Below are 21,999 nucleotides of genomic sequence, written 5' to 3'. Positions count from 1 at the left end.
CATCCTCTGTCTGCTGTCATAGTCAAGCACTATTTTCTATTATGGTCGAACAACATTATCCTGCATCAGGTGGCATCAATTCAGCACCCATAATCCCCTAGCCAAGTACTGGCTTTCTGCATAACCACTATACCTTATGATCACATGCCATAAACATAATCTACTTGGTAAACGAATTCTCCACGGAAAATTAGTCTCTCGGGAAATGAACCTAGTCTAGTTGTACATTCATCCTAATTGCTTTGGGAGCACAAGTTGCGCTACTGTTTTCATACGTCCCCCTGCTTCCAATCTACAAACTCATAAACTCAAGAATTTTTCCCACATCAATGTGCAGTTTTGCAAATATGTATGTGCTTTACTTGTACATTGTTGTTTTGTTGTTGCTTAATCACATTCCTGTTTGTTAGGGATTTTATCTGACTTACTATGCAACAATTCCTGTGTGTATACTTCAAAAATTTTATGCATGTCTCTACGTATGTATCTCCATCACAAAGACCCTATCTGGGCATATTTTTCTGAATCCATGATTAATCCTATGGATGTGTTGTTCTGCACTTTTTGCTCGAAATAGATTGAGCTTCCGTAACCTCTGCTTGTTATCTGTGTAGTATCTTCACTGTCAAGTTTTTATTGTGCAGATCCTGTGTTGTTTTGTTGTCATGATATCCTATTGGAAGTCATGGCTTTGCTCGACATTGACCTTCCAATATTTCTATTGAATTTTTTTGCTTTAATTTCTTATATTTCATCTTTAATGTCTGAAACCATTTTAAATATATTATTTAAAATTGCAAATACTCATCTCCTTTGAGTTCTGAATTTGTAATGCCTTACCACAGTTTCATTTTGTTTCTAAGCATGGTGGAACTTTGTTTCTTTTTCATTATGTGCTTTTCACTTTGCCTCAATGTGGGCCAATTAGAGTGAGTTAATAAGTGGACACATTTAACCTTTCCAGTGAGTTCATTTTTTTTGGTGTGGTAAAGTTGAGTCATGTTCTGTTTATTTGTTCAAAACGTCAATGATCTTGGTCATGAGTCATGTTGACATGGACCAAATCTCTTTGGAGCAAAGTTCCATGGTCAAAATTCCCATCAATTTGGCGAAACTATGACTTTCAACAAAATTTCTCATGGATTTAGAGGAGAATTACGATTGGAAAGGAAGTAGGTTTGTCCACTTAAATTAATACGATGCCAATCTCCTTTGGCCTTGTAATGAGATATGTGTTCACTTAGTGCATCAATATATTCTTTAACCTTCACTTTCTAGCATAAATGTCAATCCTTCTTATGGCCTTGATGCCATGTCAGAGGATGCACATGCCACATACACAATAGCAGAACACTAACAGAGAGAAAGAATGAAAAGGACTATACTTGATTATTATTAACCATGATGGATGTTGATACATAGAGGAAGATATTGTGTGGAGAGTTACAATTGGAAAGGAAGTGGGTTTGACCACTTATTAACTTATTCCATGTCAATATCCTTTTTCTTCATACTGTATTATGCACTAATATATTGCATCAATATAGTTTTTAACATTGACTGTATATTGTGGATGCCAATCCTTATAGTGGCCTTTGATGCCATGTCAGAGGATGCACATGCCACACACAAAATAGCAAGTAGAAGACTAGTATAGAGAAAATGAGAAAGATCATACTTTATTATTATTCACTGTTATGAATGTCAATACATAAAGGGATATGCCATCTTGTATCCCTAGTACAACCACGTTATTGTATTAAGGGATAAATTTATTCTAACTATGACTTAACGTTATTTATAACATGTGAATCAATTGGCTTGTGTCACTTTATTGCACCGAGAGGTGCTCTATAGCTTGAAATGGGAGAGATCTCATGTTATGTTAGATAACATTATATTAAACATTAACAAAATGATACTTGTATTAAAAATAAAAATAAAAATTTACTTAAAGTAAAAAAATACAAATAAGTTTTAGAGTGAATTTATATTTATATTAATTGATCGTGTTGGAATTAGTGTATTTGTAGACAATTGTGAAGTTTTGGTAAGGTTAAAAGGATGGAAGCCCTCAAGATGATCTAAATTTGAATTTGGGGTTGATATATATATATATATATATATATATATACACACACACACACACACACACACACACACACACACATATATAAACCTAGTTTCTAGTGTTAATTAAATATAATATATATATTAACCCTGCAAAATAGGTATATATATATATACACCCTATAAAACTAGGTTTATCTTGTACATAGTTACAACTTAGGTTACCAACATTCAACGAATAGCTATGTACACTCTGGAAGAAAATAAACAAAGTTTTAGAGCTGGACTATTTTTTCTTGAGTACTATATTTAATCTTGAATTCGGCACAAAGTTCTAGAGCTGAACTATTTTCTCTAGAGAACTATACTTAATCTTGAATTCTTCTAATTTTCCAGTTCTAGTTACTTATTTTTATTCCTTTGTCATTATTTGTTGGCACTTTTGCATTATTTCTAGAGAGGCGTCTACACAATGCATTCTTACCTGTGAGAGTAGGACATTTGCCTGGACCTTGAAATGTATGTTCAAAACCGTTGGTAGAGGATAACTGCACAAAGTTCCCTCTCCATTCCCCTCTTGCCACTGGCACTGCACTAGTACATTAATAATCATTTCTTTCGCCAAAGAAATGCACATCATGGGGAAACCCACTCGCCACTTTTCCTCTTCAAGAATGGTACCCAACGTACACTAGTTGGTTGCAGTTTTGGTAACCTAACTAGGTAGGAACATCAAGGGAGGTCCACAATATTGACAAATACAGCTTGGTGAGTCTTGACTTTGCAATCTCACATTTGTAATTTGTAGCATTGAATGGGTTGAGCCAGCAAATTTGTAAATGTATAATATATGCTATTTGATGTATTTCTGATGCTGCATGCAGTTTGTATCTGTATGTTGTCAATTTTATGTCAATTATTTTGTGATCTATTCTGATATATGTTAAAAGTTTCTAGATGAAATTGGTATATGCATGTTTACACATATATGCCCCATTTATTTAGTTATTATGATTAATGCTAAAGTGTGATTTTTTTCTCTAATAAGGGGAATTATAATGTAAATTTTATCATTGAAAGTGAGCAAGATGAAATTCTCGTGCAATTTTGTTTGATTGTTATCTCATTATTAATAATGAGGATGTGAAACCACGTGGGTTCAAAAGAATTTGTAAAGGAATCTCTTGCTTTTCTCCTAAAATGTACTTTCTTACTTGACAAAACGGAAAGAAAAGTTATCAGAGGTGGAACAACAATTAAAGAAAGCAGAGGCAGCTCAGAGATGTAAGATGCAAGTAGAGAATGTTGCAAGTGAGATTTAGGCATGCATCCCTAGGAGGGATTACAATCGTGGGAGTTTCTAGTGGGCGTATTTCTCATAGAAATTTTATATAAAAAGTTTAATGTAACTAAGTGTAAGTAGAGAAGGCTGCCAATGAGATTCGGGTATGCATGGCTATGTGTGGGTGGGTGGGGTTACAATCATGGGGGTTTCTAGTGGGCATATTTCTCGTAGAAAATTTATATAAAAAATTTAATGTAACTAAGTGCTTATGTGGTTTTATATTATAGGTTGAGCCATCAAGAAGATTTTAGGTCACGACTCATTAAGGAAGAAGCAGGAATATAAGCTATGGAAGCAAAGATATGAGATGGCACAAGTGATTTGATGTCCTATGGCTTTGTGTAGGGTAGTTGTTTCTTTCTCCTGGATCTTTCAGTTTTAGTATTAACATGTGTTTATGAATAAGAGAAGGCTGCTAGTGCTATGATTCTTGCATCAAAAAGTGTGAGATGTGTAATGGGGCCTTCTGGCACAATGGTTTCATCTTCTGAAAATACAAGCCTTTCGAGTATATTCAATTATGTCCCATGCAGGTTTGATTTTAATTTTTAATTCCTTTGTATCACAAGTATTTCTAGTCTCCCATCAGTCTTGAATTATGATTATTAATTGGCATCAATCAATTCGCTTTTCATATTCTCTGAAGTAGCATCACATGGATTTCACTTTGTTTCAAGTTACTTCCACAATGGCTAATTTTTGTTCTGCTTCATGTACTTATTCCTTCAGAGAATCACACATTGCATCTCTGTCATTTTCCAACCTGGTAATTTGAAATTTTTGACCTAGGTTGTGCTTGTACTCATATTGTTGTAGTCAACTCACTTGATAAATTGACAACCTTGCTTTGTAAAACTTCTGAGCTTTCAGTTGACCTTGCAACTCACTATGTAGGTGCTTCACACTTGACTTTTCTTCTTTTAATAAGGATTTCAAGGTTGAATTTTTTTTCTCTAAGCTAGCAAGGATCCCATGGCTTCTTCATATGCAATATTTAATTTTTATTTCAATTGGTTTGGCTTCCTTTTTCTTGGCAAAAAAATCATTTGCCTAGTAGATACCAAATCTTTAAGTTTTGTTTCATTAAGTTGTTCATGCAGTTTGACTAGCTTCTCCTTTTTATTCTCTCGCTCCACAATAGTTGATGCAAGTCCCTTGATGGATGACTCTTTCAAATGCTATCCCTTTTGAGCACCTTCAAGCTCCTACTGAAACTCTTGGATTTGAGCCTCTACCTGTAAGAGTGAATTTCTCATTTTCCTAGTCTTGGAAGAGAGCTCTGCAGACTCATTTTCTTTTCCTTTAAGAGAAAATATCAAGCTCTCAAGCTCCTTTACTTTTTCCTATTCATTGAACTCTTCCTCCATATTATTCTGTCTCTTAAGTTGCTTCTGCATGTTCTCTTGCTCCATAAGTTATATACTGATATTCAGTGTCCATGACAGTAGCTAAAAGTGCAATCCTAAGATATGTATGTGCAACAACTTCTAAAACTTCACCTTGTCTGATCATGAACTCATCTATCATGTTGCCAAGGCATCGATAACAAAGAGACCGACTTCATCACTTTACATTGAATTAGTTGCATAATATTCTTTCTCAGCATATCTTCTTCTGAGGAATATTTCAACTCTCGACCTTCATATGTTTTCTTTTCATGATCTTTTAGACTAGGATCTTGATCCTTTGCAAAATATGGATCCCGTGTGGATTCACCAAAATAAGCTTCCCCATCTTTAGCTAACACAAATGAGTTGTAACTATTATCAATAAACCATAGTTCGTATGTTGCTTCTGACTCATCCAAATCTAGTTTTGTCTAGCCCTTGCTAAGCCAGCTTGTTCTTCTTGAGCCTTTTGTGTCTGTCTCAGATTTCTTTTTTGCTCTAGATTCTCTCAAAGAGAAGACAGAGTAACTTCATCATCATTTTCTTCAAGGGGTGATCTCATTGACACTTCCTTAGCTCAACTTTGATACCATGTTAATTTTCCATAGGGTTGTATTGTTCTTTGCTTTTGGCAATTGCATTACATATTTTACACAAAAGTCACCCCACATCATAATAACATTACATCTTTTATAGCTGCATTGTTTGAAAATTTAAATACTTGCAATATATTACAACAAATTTTTGTAAAGATTTCAAAAAAAGGACTATAGGATTTGTAAAAGCATTGAAATTATAAATGCATATAGAAATCCTTTTGATATTCATCTTCAACTTTAACCTTTCCAATTACTTCCCTTTTTTATTCCATTAGGATTTGTAGGAAATGACTTGAGGGATATAATGTTACGCCTTTTAGGTAGGCATTGTAAACGCTCGTGCTTTTAGTATTGAGTAATAACTTTCCTGAGCTTTCATGGACACGTCACTTGGAACTCCATTCATTAGGTTAGTTTTCATGGACACATCACTTGGAACTTTGTTTAGTAGGTGATTTTTCATGGACACATCACTTGGAACTCCATTCATTAGTTTAGATTGGGTTGTAAGCTTCAAAATGAATTGAACAAGGAATCATTTCCATCAAAAGTCATCATGTTAAGAGAATGCATAACAGTCAATCATGAAGGACAAGTGGTGACAAAATCCATGTTGTGTTAAAGGAAGTATCAATGTTTCAAAGATGAAACAACTCTTCACAAAGAGACATGCCAGAGTCCAAGAGCTTCATCAAATGTATTATCTTACTTGGCTTTCTTTGTGGCATCCAAAGGTGCAATTTCTGTACCCAAAGTGATCCTAAACATTCCCAAACTTCTAAATAGATATTTGACAAGTAATAATAAACACTGACTAGGTGAGCTACATTCATATTATCCATCACGAAGAAAAGAAATCAAATTGCTATAAATACAAAACCTGATTGCACCAATGTAAAGTGCATGAAAAATATGCACTTTCAATAAATGATACTACAAAAATTGCTTGTATGACTAAAGACTTGCACTTCAAAAGGTCCAGAAATGAGGATTAGAAGGGGTTTCCTTAGAAAAATGAGTAGTAGAAAGCACCACACAATGAAATTTCCAGAAACTAACTGCACCACTGCATAGAGAATGAAAACACACTCTCTGCAAAAAATTGCACTTGAAGCGGACTTTGCATGTTTGAAATCACCGTCAAAAGTTGCAAGTTCAATGAAAGGGGTTCTCCAAAATGTTTATGTGGTAGATCATAGATGACATAGTAGCACATGGCAATGACTCATACTAAAGTGATGTGTCTTTATCAAATGACATGATTGAAAAAGTGGCATTGCTCTAGTGATGACATAACATTTGTGTTGTAATTGTTGCCACAGAAGGCAATGTTTGTACCATGTGGCAGGTAATGCTATTAGGATGTTGATGTGTTACTTTGCATAGTAGTCAACATGCACTTGTTGTCTTCTAGTTGTTTGCAGGGTAGAGTTTAGCTGGTCCCACTTTGCAAGGTGTTTGAGATGCCTATTAGCTTGGAAATATAGTGTTTCGACTTGGCAAGGTGATAGATGTCCCTGTTAGCTTTAGCCATAGGTTTTCTCCATGTGGTAGGGGTGTATGCTCAAAGTGTTTGGTTTGGAAAATAGGTAGTGATGTTTAGTTTATATGTAAGATTAATGCTTGAAGAGGTGTGATCTCTAAAAATTACCAACTAAGGGAAGTCTGATTGAAGTAATGGTTGACAGAACCACTTGAAATGGGGGGTGATTACTAAGGAAATTGTTGTGTACATGGAGGGCATTGTTACCAAGGAGGATTCTTCCATTGGCATGGATGGCTGAAAAGGAGGTTGGGGGTGGGGGAGCGGTGGGGTGGGGTATTTTGATAGAAAACAATATCCATAAGGAGAAATGTTGCAAGACTACTACAAAGAGAACCATGTTGTGGGAGGAGCCTAGAACCAAGAAAAAAATATTGCTAGAAAAAGGTGAGGAAATAAAGTCAAGGACTGTCAGGAAGCTAGTGACGACCTCGGGGTTTTTGAACAGCAGAGGTCTGAGAGACCTAAAACAACAGTGCATTGGCAAACAATATTAGGGAACACCAAAATAAGGCATTGAGAAAGAAAAAATAACTATGCAAGTACAAGAATAATAACAAAACAAATCTTTATAAAATCAAAATTTTCTTACCAGTACCACATTTTAAATGGATGGACATGAGGGAAATCTTTAGATTTTAGGCAAACATATATTTTTTCATGAAGTGAAAGACATATCTGACTTAAAGGATTACTTTGGATGCAATGGAACAATCAAAATTCCACGATGCACTGATTTTACTGAAAATGGGGAGTAGGATTGGATCTTTAAGAGAAATTAATAGGAGCTCAATAGGTTTGATTCTAGAATGGAAATAATGTTTCTAAATCTCATTTAATACTCAACAACTAACAAGTCTTATCATAAAAATAGAGAAAAACACTTCACAAGGAGAAGAAAGCACATTGTAGCTATTGTAAGCTACCTCGATCTTTGAACAGAAAGGAATTAACCTAACAAGCAATTTGATGCCATGATGAAATGAATATTTGGGCAATCACAGGAACTAGAACCACAAAGAAATAGGTCTTTTGTCATCACGGGAAGTTTTACATGTTATAAACCTCTGAGAGGGAAATAACCACCAAACAATTAAGCCATTCATATATAAATCTATAAATCTATAAGCCATTCTTAACCTGTAATACTGGTTTTTCATCTATAAATCAACAAGATTCTGTATTAATTAGGTACCTTGTTTGTTTTACCTGAAGAATACCCGATGTTAATTTGGCACAAGGGTTTTTGTAATTTCCATGTTCATGTAAGAATTGAATTTTTTGTAATATTTTTGCATGATAACTTTGTTTGATATGAAAGTAATATTTATTTCAAGTGGTGCCAAGAATGATCATAACCTGCAGAATCAAGTCTTAAATTCTTGCACCTTTGGATAATAGGTCATTTTTCTTATCTGAATGTTCTTATACTATTTTTATACATATATTCTGATGCAAGTGGAGTAGGAAATGATGTGTATGAATATGTAAGTAATAGTTGCAATTTCTGAGGTAACTCATATTATACTTTTGTAAATTAGTGATTTCATCAATCATTATTGGCCTAAAAGAATTTTCAAAACATATGTTCTTCAGATCAAATAAATTGCAAAATTTAAGGAAACAAAACGTACTAATGGTATCTCAACATCATATATCATAATGTGCATGCTGAAAGACTACAATGAATATGTAATGCATAAATTGGCTCGAGGTTACACAAGGAAGGACCTTGGAGTCAGCTATGTGAAGGTTAGTTTAATCCTGCAACTTAAAATTAGTTGGATTTTATAAGGACTTAGAACTTCACATGTAATATTTATGATCAGTTGTTCATTGGTAAATTTTATAGCTTCACAACCTCAGTACTAAGTAGGCACTTAAATATTTACATCTATCACAATTCATCTATGTTTTGCAACTTTGAACTTTTCATATTATCTATCTCAATTTCTGTGTTTTGCAACTTTGAACTTTTCAAATTCAAAAAGTTCAAAGTTAAAAAACACAGAGAGATTGAGATAGATGTAAATATTTATTTACCTACTTAGTAATGAGGTTGTGAATTTATAAAATTTACCAATTAACAATAGATCAGAAATATCATCTGTGAAGTTCAGAGACCTTATAAAGTGCTCTGAACTTTTGAAATTCAAATTAGCCAAAGACTTCTTGATGAGGTTAATATTATCAATCTTTTCTCAACATGCTAAAGCGTATATCTTAGGTATCATTAATCATGATTATCCAATAGAAAGAGGTCTAATATGCACATCTTAACGGGAAAGACAATTAAGAATGCAAGCTAAATTTCCTTTCTGGACCAAATTTCAATTTTCTCTTCAACTTTCTTCATTTATGTCCCACACTGATATGTGTTGTAGTTTTTTGATGTTTGATGGTGTTATACTATAATATATTACCATGCCCTCCTCTTCATTTTTGTTCTTCCTCGGGTTATCTTCATTATCTCTGTCTATGACTAAAGTAAACTATTTATTTGTTCAGTTTTTACATGCTTTGTAACAAGCACATCTGTGTTATGGGCATCCAATCATTAGCTTTATCATGAATCTCCAAATAATTCCACAGAACTTCTTTTGTAGTTGTTTTCCTAAATACAAATGGTGCCTTATGTTACTTATAAATGATTTTTGTGGTGTTTATGGCAACATGGCATGGTTTTTTGACATTATGAGAGATTGCAGAATGGGTGGTTTTCCTATATGAGTAATAATTAATTGGTCTCTAAAGGCATTTTCTAAGAAATGCAGACTGAACTGTTTCTAATATAGAGCATATGCAACATTTTGTGCTTAAAAGTACTTGTTCCTTTGCGAAAGAAAGTACGGGTATATTTTTGCCATCCTATAGGATGGCATGTGTTTCCTTACAATGGGCATATAAGCTTTACATTTATGATAATGTTGTAATCAATATTCTTGTGTTTTTTGTAGGAGAAGAAATTGAGGGTCAACATGAGCATAACTAAATTGCGTCAGAAGGTGAAGGAGCAACAAGAGTGTGTAGGGAAAAAGGTATGTTGTTTGGTACTTTTTCACTTGAAATCTTTCTTTGAGTTTATGCAAATTAAGTCAATTCATTTACATGGTTATTTGATTGGATTCCTTATTTTAGCAGGAAGACCACTATCAGAATAATTCTCTACTTTTGTTGGATTTTTGAAAGTTTTCAGTCTTAATGAAAAATATGTACATTTGCAGTTACATATCATTGCCCCAAGAGCTAGAACACATCATAGTGAGTGGGTTGAAAATGCAGATAGATGGGTGGCTAGTTTTCTAGAGAAGTTTGAGGAGGGGTGTCATTTAATGGTGAGCATTGTTGTTCTGATTCTAGAATCTAAATGTCTGCTTGGGTGTTGAGGTCAATTTTTTTAGTAGTTCAAGTGTTTATTTAGATGTGGTATTTATCATGTCTTGCATCAACATGAAAATTTCTTTAGTTCATATATTGTCAGTCTAGAAGTTAGTGTATCAAAGAACTTGTAAGCTTGTGACCATGTTTCTGGGACACGGGGACATGGGGACACAGGATGGGTAAATGCATCCCACGGACATGGGGAGAAATCCCCCAAATTTTAGGAAATGTTGTGGGAAAAGTCAGTGTCCTCAACAAAGGGGATACTATTCATAATAAATATTCACATTTGTGTGTAAGTTGTAACAATCACACTATTTTGTGTTCTTTTACCTCTTACAAAGGCCATTGGGAAAAGTTAATTGGGGGGAGGCACCCCCACGTTTTTGGGAAAGTGCCCATGTGTCACCACAAAACAGAAATTATCCCCATTTCTTGGGAAACATCCCATCTCATGTCTCTCTGAGTTATCAGAACTGGGCTAGAATTGGTGGAACTAGTTGATCTCAATGGTGGCACAAAATCGAAAAAGCTGGTTCAGTACTGGATCAACCTTTTTTCACTAAATCGGCAGGTTTTGTACGTAATAAGTTGACTCTAAACAATGCAACCAAGGACCCACTGAATGCAATTTTTTATTTTTTTAAACAACAATTTATGAACAAGGCAGCCTAATTCAACTGTAGGGTGTATGAAACCTACTGATTCTGTACCAAACTGGTATTTTTTCACCAAAAGGGCTTGTTTTGTACAAGGCTGGCCAGTTCTATACATTGCAACCAAGGACCCTCCGAACAAAATTAAGAAAAAAGTAATAATTTATGAACAGGGAAGCCTAATATTCAACCCTAAGGCCCTAATAATGCTATGTGATTAATGGTATTGTTAAATGCTTAAATTTTCATCTTTTTATTTAAATTTTTAACATTACCATTAATTGTTTCACGATGTTTGATAATGGTTCCAGGTTATCAATTTGATTGAGTTTTAGATTAATAAATCTTTAAATATTTTTAAGGTTTGAAACTGGAAGCATTAGATGGAAACTCTCATTAAACAGATGAACCAACAAGTATGTATGACTGGGGTGTTTCTAGAATAGCGTAAAATACAACTGTTTTGCACGTAGAAGATTTTGAATGGCTTCACATTTTTGTCAAGTTTTCTTGAATGACTAGAAAATTCTTAAATCAAGACATAGTTTCTACTTCATGTTAAAATCATATGACAATAACAAAATTCTAGTAGCACCTACACCCCATAGTAGATTGGGATTGGTTTCATTATTTCACGGGTTTCATATGCTTGAAAATTTCACACAATCCGTATTTACAAAAATCGCAATAGAGGTAAGGTCCCTCTTTCTCACATCTATGGAGGAATATCTTTTTATTACCACACCTAATTGTTCTACCATATATTAAGAAGTTGTTAGATTGTTACAAAATGGCCCAAATAGAGGGAAGGCCCCACAAAGAATTTGTTGATACCTTCTAGGATAACAATGTTTAGCCAACATTGTTATATTTTGTTAAGACTCAAAGGGAAAATGGCGAAGCAATTGCTAACAGAGAAATTGGGTATGAAGCCATCATGCTGCTAGAACTTTGGTTGTCTCGACTCTCAACTCTCCCTACTTTTGCCTCTTTGCTTCAAGGTAGCAAGCTAATAAAAAGACCATATTTTTCTCTCATGCTGCATTTAGAGATTTGTGTGGTGACTCTTGCATGGTTATGATGGTGCTCACTCCATGTAAGCAACAATGTTGTCTCACCTATTCGAAATAAAATATTTTAACATGACCCCACAGACTGTCAAATATTGGATGGCCCTTGGAGGGAATATCTTGACTTTTAAGCTAACTGTCTTTTTTGTTTAGAGTTTACAGATTTTTTATTTGCAAAATTTAGGTTTAAAACTTTTCCAATCTCATGGCCATTTGATGGTTAATATGTTTTGAATCTGAAGTCTGCAACACAACCTTAGACGGTTGTTGGTCTACAACATGCCCTATTCCACCACTATTTTCCTGGACTCACATGAACCTACTAAGGCCCATCTTTCCTGAGTTCATTAGTTCTTTTTGTTGACTATAAATATTTATAATTTATCAATTTACCCTTTTTCATAACTAATTCATTTGAAAAAATTAAATGGTTCCAAATGCCAGAAAACAATTAGGAAATAAACTGATATTTAATTTCACGAAGATAATGCCTTAGAACCTGAAAATCATTCAAATCAGAGAGATTGATAAATAGGACCTACATAGTGTAATGAAATTCCACTTCAATAGAGTGTTTGTTTATGCTGGTGAATCTTAGTGATACTTAAAATGGAAACTTTAAAATTTTATGCCAAAATATTCAAGTTTCCAAGGATTTTATATATAGTTTCTATAACATTTTGGAAATTATTTAAGAAATAGAAATTTATGCTAGAGATTCTGGGTGAACCATTTTTGTTAAAAAATGGACACTTGCAAATCAATTTTTGGGAAGAAATAAAATTAGCAACCCTTGAATGTTCCATCTATTGTAGGAATGTTAATCTTTATTTTGTACAGTTGTTTAGATTGATAAAAAAATGTTATTGGGAAAGTTGTAGATGTAACGTTTTCTGTGCAAGAATTTGTTTTCATTGAAAGTGGAAAATTTTACTATATATTATTAATGGTTTCCTCTCTTGCAGCCCTATGCTGATGAGGAAAATGCAACAAGACCATTGTTACTAGTGACATCATCAGTTGACAAGATGGTGTTGAAAAAATCCAATCCATGTAGATACTGACCTGAAAGTTGTTGGTGTTGTTACTTGGGTCAGCCACTCATCACTTGAGATTCAAATGATGATATCTCAGCCAACTGAAGGTATTTATATTAGAATAGCTTACTCTTTTGTGTTCTTGTTGACACAAAATCTAAATCAAATCTATACCGAATCCATTTTGTAAAATCAGGTAGCGTTTATTATGTATCATGGTGTCTAGGTTGCCTTCCTGAACTAGATATTCACTTCTCTAGGAGTAATGATAGTCACACATAAGTAAAAGCTAATATGATGATGATGTCTCAGAAAGGTGTTATAGCTATGAGCCAAATAAGAGATAATAGCACTTTTTAGACCACTAAAAACAAATAGAAAGTGGAGCAGATTGAAAACTTTCAAAGCTAAATTATATCTATGGAGAGGAGACGCTTTGCAAACATCTCATAACTATTAGTAATTTCCAAAGTTGTTTACTTCTCCATGGATTGTTAATAAATAATGGAGGACAATGAAAAGCTGACATCGATGAAAATGGAGCTATAAATTGGATCGAATTGAATTCCTATTCCAAGTCAAACAAGGAAATCTAGTGAATGAACCCTTGACAAAGAATTAGAGTTAGATTTGTGTTATAATTGAGTTCATAATTTGTTCTCTGGGTGGACGAGACAAGTATGGGCAAGGTAGAGTCAAACAACAACTGTTGCGGAATCAATCTTGTAGTGTTAGAGTTCTACAACTACAGAAGTTGCACCTACACACAAAGTTAGTGAAAGTTGTGGAATGACTGTCAAAACCATTAAAGAATTGTAGGAAAATAGAAAACAAGATAGGAGAATGAAAAAATATCAAACTTCATCCATACAACAGGGATGAATTTGCATGTTACATCTTAGAGTAGAGGTCTTAGTCTTCCTCATACATGTACAATTCAACCCATGATTTATTTTGTTGCAATTTGGTCGTGAACTCCTTGATATCAAACTGGACATAGATCACGCAACTTAACTTTCCATAAGTCTCAGGAGTTGAACTATCTTTCTGAACAAGGAATTTTTGGGGCTCCATTTTAGAAATTAATAGAATTTATATGCTCTTGATTTTGTAGGTCAAACACGTTGTTGTTTCACTACCAAAGAGGTTTGGTGAGCCTCAGTGCGCTGTAAGATACTCTGAATTTTGCATTATGAATGTCAAATTAGAATATTTATTTGGACATTTTCTTTTTACATTTGAAGTTTCTATAATCCCTCACAGGGAAACTAAATTTGCAAACCCTGCATTTATGGTTTTATATATTCTCTGATCTTTGGCAGAATTTCTTTCTATTTTTCAAATATAGATTAAAAGCTTTCTGACTTGTTTTGTTGTATGGCCATTAGTAGAAACCATCCTATCTTGACATCAACACTTGAAAGTACCCATTTATTTACAAATGCTAGTCTTATGAATATAGATTAAAAGGAAGCATGGGCTTGCAACACCCAAACACCAAAAACCCATGCACCTTTCTCGGGACCTACTTGTATGCTAATTCTTATAGTTCTGTTTTTAATAAATCATTTTACATACCCTTGTTTTTTTGCGTAGTTATAATCCTACTCATTGTCTTAAAAGTTACCCTGATATTGAGCTCATATTAGCCATGGATTTTCTTCTCCATGCTTCATATCATACTATTGATTTCTCTATCATGTACTTTATGGTCAAAATTTTGTGTATTGTATTTTGAGAGATAGACTATTTTCCCAATTTGCATACAAGGAATTAACTTTTGTCAACTCTATTTCCAAATTTCCATAGGAGGATGGTTTATCTTTAGATGGTGACAAATGGCATTGGGTGGGTGGAATTATGGTTTTAGTTACTTTTGTGAAGTTGTTGCTCGTAATGTATTGTCGAACTTTTACTAATGAAATTATGAAGGCATATGCTCAAGATCATTTCTTTGATGTGATCACCAACACAATTGGTCTAATTGTTGCTATTCTTGCAAGTACTCTATACTGGTGGATAGATCTGTTGGAAATAATATTGAGAGGGGGGGTGAATCAATATTAGTCAAGTCAATAATATTTTTCTTTTCTTACTCAATTTCATATACGCTACTTCAATGAAGGCAACCCGCGCATGTACGCAACTGTGTTTAAGGAAACAAGCGTATATCCAACAAACTAATGATTCTATTAATTCATCATATGTTGATCTTTAATATGAGTATCAGTACTTTATTTAAACATTAAACAGTAACCATGTGCAGTTACTAACAGAAAGAACCATCACACATAAGCATCACACATGAACACCAAGATGTAAGGTGGAAACCTAATGTGGGTAAAAACCACCTACTGTTGTCGTCTCTGTCTTCTTTTAATAATAAGAAAATTTGTTTACAACAATGTACTGGTGCAGACTCATACCTGTATGCAGGCTTCTACCTGAAGAAGGCTACATTCTTCTTTCATTCTCTAGCTTCTACTGGAAAGGAGCTCCAACCCCCTAGCTCTTGTACTAGCCTATATCTTTACTAGTACGTAGGTGCTGACCTACAGAAGGCTAGGACCTTATTTCTTCCTTCAGGTACCACGTTTCATAAATTTTCAAACTCGATACTCTTGGAACACAACACCATAATCTGAATGCCATGTTTCATCCAATTTTCATACTGGACCCATCAACAACATTGAAGCTCAGAATCAATCACCACTGTAATACAACTATTGCGTTACCCATTCATTGAATACTTAATCATTAATCATTGAATCACCCAACAACTTAATCCTTGAAACCCTGTCATCAAAACATAGTCACCAGAACACAGAGTAGAACCCAGAACTCTGCAACAATATTTAGAGCCAACTGTATCACCAAAAGCCATGCATCAGAGTGCATACGCTACTTGGAAGATCCGAACCAGCATGTATACACAACTTCACCAAACCGAACCAGCGTATATGTCATCAAATACTTATAACTTCACTGCACTTCCTAACTTTAGACATACCTAGATCATTACATACAAAATGATAACATGTGTGTTAGAAACCAAATCTAGTCCATCAGATCACATAAAGGTAAGTCATTATGGTCCTGATCCATTATTAGATCTCATCCATCAACCAATATGAATATGCAGAATATTATCATCGATAACCAGTCACTAGAACTCAGAAATTCGCATCAACAACTAGAACCACCTGTAACTTCAAACATCATAGTTCATATGGTATACGCTACTTAGATGAGTCTAACCTGCATGTATACGTGCTTTTATCAAAGTTGACCTGCTATACATCTGTAAATATTCATTCATAATTTTGTAGCTATTCCAGACTTCAGTTATCCCTAGATCATAATATTTACAGAACATCACAAGCATCAATATACAGATCTAGAAAAAGCATGATCAAACCATATAGAGATGATTCATTCCAAGCCATATGATCTTGATCCATCAATAGATCTTGTCCTCCATCAAGTGCTGAGATTCCTCCTTGGCTCAGATCAATAAAAGCATCATAAACCCATAACCTACATAGTGGATCTCACACTTCATCAGATATTCAATCCTTGCACACTTGCACTTTGGCCTAATGATCTTCTTTTCCTTATATAGGTTTAGGCCTCTCTCAATATCATGGTCCAAAACCACGTAGGACTGACACCTTGGACCCAATACGTGGGGTCAATACCTCAGACCAAATACCATGGACCAATACCAAAATACCATGGTCCAAATACCACGGACCAAAACATACTTTTTCGACATGTACGCACCTTTTCTTTTGTGAAAGTGTGTGTGTATGTTGTACGCACCTTTGTATATAGTGAACCTACATGTATACGTGACTTGGTATATAGTGAACCTGCATATACCTTTTCATATACTCGAATTTGTATATAGTGAACCTATGTGGATACGCGACTTGGTATATAGTGAACCTGCGTATACCTTTGTTTCTTCATTCTTGCTATTTACTTGCCATAATTTGATCTTTCATCTAAGAGAGATCCCTTCTGAACTGATTCCTTGAGGCTGTCCGGCATTTCATCACATCTATAAATACTACTATCATGCATTCTGTCACATCTAATATCTCTTCTGTAGATTCATCTAGTTACCATGTATAAGTGAGTTGTTCTGCTACAAGTGGGTTGCCATCAAGTACAACACATTCATCATAATGCCAAAAATCTCCCCCTTTGTACTTGATGGCAACAACAACACCAAGTCACTCTCCCCCTTTGACATCAAGGGCAAAGGGCGGACCAAGATCTTCTCCCCCTAAGAGCAGAAGACTTTCATAGCTGAATAACTGAATATTAATCATGCTCCCCCTAGGCACATGCTGAATTCTTTGATTGAACTCCCCCTTTTTTCATGCTGATATGTACTGTATGATCCATGCTCCCCCTAAGCACGCACAGAGTCTGCAAATACTTTCAAGAAAACAACATGATTCTATAACTCAACTATGTGAGTTTGACCTTCCTATCACCAATGACTCATACATACATTCAGTCTCCCAACCAAGTGGGGATAAAATTGACTCATCCACTCAACCAAGTAGGGATATACTAGATACCAATTGTTTATACATAACTGAAATATTACATCATCCTTCCCATGCATATTGGGGGTACAAATTACATCATATGACCAAAATGGATTCATCAAAATACTACAATAGACAGAGACAAACTTTTACATCATGGGTCTTGATATGGAATTACATCGAATGATATATGTGACATTTATAACAGAGACAAAATATATAAACAAGACTGTGATAGTAATCAGCAACTATCATACACAATGTATGATCTACTCCATAAGCATATGTCAACAGCATCCAGACCAGCAACCTGTATATGTCCATAAGTGTATATATCATCAACCTACGACAAGGTATGTCTGCATATAGATATCAACTCATCCTCTTGATCTTGAGCATTATCATAACCTTCCATGAATCAATTCTGTATATGTCATACAAAATCATTCACATTATATCATATGTGAAAAACACCATAGTCATCACATCATCATCAAGATCTGCATGATCTTTTATACCATCCATGTATCATCACTTGGGAACATCCCACATCTGATAAGCATCAATCAACATATGTGAGTATCAACCTATCATCATATATGTAAGAACTCATCACCATCATGTCTTCAAATAGCTATGTCTTCATGGGACCTACAATAACTCCATTATCTTGGCCAACCAACAATGCAACTTTGAGTAATCATCCATGTATCCAGCATACTTTATATCCATAAAATAGATATCAATATGTATATAGCAAGCCATGATCTTATGGTCATTTGTCAAGATTTCTTGATGTCATCAACAACAACAATCCTCAACCATGTGAGAGCCAAGAACTATAGGAATCCTGCATCATAATTGTACTATATGATCTTTATGCATCTTTGAAGGTATGACGACAGCAGCATAATGAAATGAGTGACTCATCATCAAATAATGAATTTGTATATTAGAGAATCATCCATAAATCCGATCTGAACAATAACTATGTGACCCCAAGAATCATATGAGATTTTGGTATGGGAAACTCATAACCATATCATAGCAAGATGTATCATTTATCCATATAAGCATCATCAGCATTGATTAGGTACTAAAGACTTCTAAACATAATGCCAACAATGCTTTATTAGAAGGATAGCATGTTCTCCCCCTGATCATGTTCCATCTGTTCACTGTCAGATCTGATCATGCATATATCAGCAAGAAGTATCAAGTTATCATCATCAATCAGATATACATCAAGTTAATATGTGAGGATAAAAAACAACCTCTTATGAGCATCAATACATTTCCACACATTATCAGCAGATTGTAACCATCATCAAATAGAGAAAATAATTGACTGAACCATATCAGACCCTTTTTCCTGATTCTGTCCCATAGCTTTTCCTCAAATTAACATATACATGACTGTGCAGTGTCTAACTCATGTATATACACGACTTCTCTTCATGAAACTTGTGTATGAGATTTAGAACACTGAAGTTTCACACTTTCAGCTCCCTCTGAGTCTGTCATGTTTGTACATTGTGATGTTCCACGTCTTTTTGATTGTATTTCCTTCTTCTTCCATATCTTCGAGTGTGATGATGTTTTCTCCTTTTGGTATGGTGCGCGTACTTTGTTCCTACATTCCTTTGCTATATGTCCAAGCTTGTTACATGCATAACATCTCCTATGTTTCATATTCCTTCTATAGCAGTCAATGGCTTTGTGACCAAACACATTGCGAGCAAAACAGTATCCCTTAAAGTACCTAGAACGTGATGATATTTCTATGTGATGGTCTTGAACCATTCTACTTCTACATCTGGCTATAACATGTCCAAAATTATGACATACATAACATTCAACATTATTCATTTGAGGAAATAACCGACTATCACTTCCATAGCTAGGAGTAAAAGATTTTCTTTGAAGAGTTTCTTTCCTTGGTTGTTGATGGGATTGACCTCTCATTTCCTTTTTGATCATTTCAGATTTCACATTAGAGTTCATTGTCTTACTTTGTGAACTAGATTCATCTTCAACAAATTCATGAAAGGTAAGACCAGTTTTGATGGCAGGAGACCTTTGACTACTAAGAATATCATCCAAGATCTTAGTACTATCTTGAAATCGTAAGAGATTATCCTTTTCTTCTAATTTATATTTTAGACTATTTACCTAAACCTAATGTTGCTCTTCCCTTTCAAGATACTGCTTCTTCATGATTGCTTCAACTTTTCTTCCTTCTTCCAACTAATGTCTTAATTCAAGAACTTCGTTTTCTTGTTTTTCAAGAGCTTGGAGTAGTTCTTTATTCTGCTTATTTGATTCTTCAAGATCTTCTTTTAGCAAGAGGATCTTAGCTTCAAGACTTTCATAGGAACTGGATCTATCTCTAAGTTTCTTGATTGTTGTGCTCCTTTCATTTACTTCATTTCTTAATGATGTCACTTCATCCTGTAGCTTTTGACATTTATCTTACTTTTCCTTGAATTGCTTCCTTACCTTGTTTCCTTCCTCTAGTTGAGCTTTTAGTTTGGTAGCTTTTCCTTTGGAGGCACATTCCCTTTTGTCCAATAGATCTTGTTGATCTCTAATTTTGTCCATAAGACTTTTAAATTCTGCCTCTGTTTGATATCTTTCTTCCTCACCCATAAGAGAAAATTCAATTGTTTCACTATCACTTTCATCATCTTCAAATGGATGGAGACATGTATCAGCAGAGGATAATAAATTCATACATGATAGTTCTTTTGCTTGTTCATCTTCATTATGAGATGATTCTGAATCTGAAGTGTTGCTTTCACATATTCCCTAATCGATTCTCCCATTGTCATAGTTCCTCTTAGATGTATTCTTTTTCTGAGGTGCTTTCTTCTTTAGCTTCTTTCCCATTGTTCTACGGATCTCATTCAATCAATCAAGCTTCTTCCAAAGGACCTGCTCTGATACCAATTGTTCAAAATAATATTGAGAGGGGGGTGGTGAATAAGTATTAGTCAAGTCAATAATCTTTTTCTTTTCTTGCTCAATTTCATATAAGCTACTTCAATGAAGGCAATTCGCGCGTGTACGCAACTGTGTTTAAGGAAACAAGCATATATCTAGCAAACTAATGATTTTGTTAATTAATCATATGTTGATCTTTAATTTGAGTATCATTACTTTATTTAAACATTAAACAGTAACCATGTGCAGTTAATAACTGAAAGAACCATCACACATAAGCATCACACATGAACACCAAGATGTAAGGTGGAAACAAAATGTGGTTAAAGACCATCTGTTGTTGTCATCTCTGTCTTCTTTTAATTATAAGAAAATATGTTTACAACAATGTACTAGTGTAGACTCATACTAGTACGTAGGCTTCTACCTACAGAAGGCTACAACCTTCTTTCGTTCTCCAGCTTCTACTGGAAGGGAGCTACAACTACCTAGCTCTTGTACTAGCCGATATATTTACTAGTATGTAGGTCCCAACCTATAGAAGGCTACGACCTTCTTTCTTCTTCCAAGTACCATGTTTCATAAATTTTCATACTGGATACTCTTGGAATACAACACCATAATCTGAAGGCCATGTTTCATCCAATTTTCATATTGGACCCATCAACAACATTGAAGCCCAAAATCAATCACCACTATAATACAACTATTGCATTACCCATTCATTGAATACTCAATCATTACTCTCTGAATCACCCAACAACTTAATCACTGAAACCTTGTCACCAAAACGCAGAGCAGAACCTGGAACTCTGCAACAATATTTAGAGCCAACTGTATCATCAAAAACCATGCATCGGAGTGCATACACTACTTGGAACAGCTGAACCGGTGTGTATATGCAACTTCACCAAAGCGAACCAGCGTATATATCATCAAATACTTATAACTTCGTTGCACTTCCTGACTTCAGACATACCCAGATCATTACATACAAAAGGATAATACGTGTGTTAGCAACCAGATCTAGTCCATCAGATCACATAAAGATAATTCATTATAATCCTGATCCATTGTTAGATGTCATTCATTAACCAATCTAAATATGCAAAATACTGTCACCAGTAAACAGTCACCTGAACTTAGAACTTTGCATCAACAACCAGAACCACCTGTAACTTCAAACATCATAGTTCATATGTTATACGCTACTTGGATGAGTCTAACTTGCATGTATACGCGCTTTTATCAAAGTCGACGTGCGTATACATCTGTAAATATTCATTCATAATTTTGCAGCTATTCCAGACTTCAGTTATCCCTAGATCATAATATTTACAGAACATCACAAGCATCAGTATACAGATCTAGAAAAAGCATGATCAAACCATATAGAGATGATTCA

Source organism: Pinus tabuliformis, chromosome X (genome assembly GCF_031772625.1).
Source record: "Pinus tabuliformis cultivar Carrire ecotype Pingquan chromosome X, CPIR1, whole genome shotgun sequence".
In the NCBI taxonomy this organism is placed as follows: domain Eukaryota; kingdom Viridiplantae; phylum Streptophyta; class Pinopsida; order Pinales; family Pinaceae; genus Pinus; species Pinus tabuliformis.
The sequence above is the reverse complement of the archived record's forward strand: the minus strand, read 5'-3'. Positions refer to the sequence as shown.